Source organism: Acyrthosiphon pisum, chromosome A2, assembly GCF_005508785.2.
Source record: "Acyrthosiphon pisum isolate AL4f chromosome A2, pea_aphid_22Mar2018_4r6ur, whole genome shotgun sequence".
In the NCBI taxonomy this organism is placed as follows: domain Eukaryota; kingdom Metazoa; phylum Arthropoda; class Insecta; order Hemiptera; family Aphididae; genus Acyrthosiphon; species Acyrthosiphon pisum.
The window spans coordinates 85,232,016-85,233,847 of NC_042495.1; positions in this window are offsets into that span (position 1 = coordinate 85,232,016).

Sequence of the window (1,832 nt, forward strand, 5' to 3'; positions counted from 1 at the left end):
ACTTCAAAATCATCTGAACAGCTTATCTCACTGGTTCAAATCTGGAAAATCAAGATCAACGACTCCAAGTCTTCTCATGTCACTTTCTCCCTCCGCCCCGGGGACTGTCCTCACATAACATTCGAGAATGCAATCATTCCTCACTCAAATGAAGTCAAATATCTCGGCTTATTGTTTGACAGAAGGCTCACCTGGGGCCCCCACCTCAAAACCAAACGCAAACAACTAAATAGCCGCCTTCACATCCTTAGGCCTCTCATGAAATCTAATATGCACATCTCCAACCGTCTACTACTCTACAAATCCCTTCTGCAACCTATCTGGTCATACGGAATCGCTCTCTGGGGTACCACTAAACCATCGAACACTAGAACCATACAAGCATTCCAAGCCATCTGCCTCCGCATGATTGCTAAAGCCCCTTGGTACGTCACAAATGTTGCTCTTCATAATGACCTCCAAATCCCCACCATCAAACATACAGCTATCAAATATTATCTTCGCCTGCACTCCAATATGGAACATCACTCAAACCCCCTCATCGCTCAACTTCATACCAACGCTCTTCCAGACAACCCAGCCAGACGCCTCAATCGTGAATGGCCCAGAGATCTTCTCAACGCACATTAAACTCAACGTGTTTATTACTATCTCTCCCTAAATTTCCACCCACGTAGGAATTTCTAATGTGAAACTCCTACTCATTGTCTTTTTCTCACTGCCTCATTTTATATTCTTTCATTCACATTTACTTATTGTACCATTTTTGTATAGATTGTAAATTTTCACAAATAAACGACATTTTAAAAAAAAAAAAAAAGTTTTTACCGACACAATATTTATATTTATCCAAAAAATTCTCTGCCATATGCCACGCAAGAATCGCCCACTTGAAACATTGCTGGTAATTGTTTTGAAGGTTAATGGTGGCCCGTTTCCTATCTATATATGCCGGTAATTCAATATATGACGACCCAGTCATTGGTGTGTAATTGTATATTCCTAATAATAAGCCGTCTATGGCTTCCAAAGTAAAGCCACTACCGCGAGAAACATAAGCGTCTTCCTCAGCTAATAATTTTACAAACGCTTGTTCTACTATTGAGTCGATATCCATATGCATAAAAATTTCTCTGGCTGAAGTTTTAAACGCACGGTTCTCTGCTGAATTCTCTACGTTTGGCCGGCTGTACGTCGCCTCGAGCTTAAGATTAAATTTAATCATATTAATACATTAATACAATTGAATGTGGTATATTAAACTTAGATATATCTTCAGGCGACGGAAGCCATTGGGTAGCGTTTTATAAAAATAAGGACAAAGTTGTATATTTTGATAGCTTTGGTGATTTACCACAATCAATTGAATTACAACATTATTTCAGACAGTTCAAAATAGTATACAACTATTCCAACTATCAAGACTTCAATACATTTAACTGTGGTCATTTATGTCTTGAATTTTTACAATACATGAATCTATTACATTAAATTTGACTGGAAATTCAACTTTATTGTCAGCAAATTATTTTCCATCTCTAAACGTTTCAGAGGATTCAGAAATAGCTTTGTTATCTTTGCAAACGTACAATTAATTTCCAAATATTATAAATCCAACTAATAACCGACTGAAAATAGAAACAATTCCTCCAAAGAGAAAAAAAAATGTCTATCACGTTTTTGAATTTTGTTTGGAAGACGGATGCTATGAAATAGAAGTTATTAACAATTATATGGCAAAATAGTTATCCTCAAGTTAATAAGACAAAGGAACACAGCTAACATTCAGTGTACGCATTGATCCTGTCGTATTAGAATGTATATAAAATGTA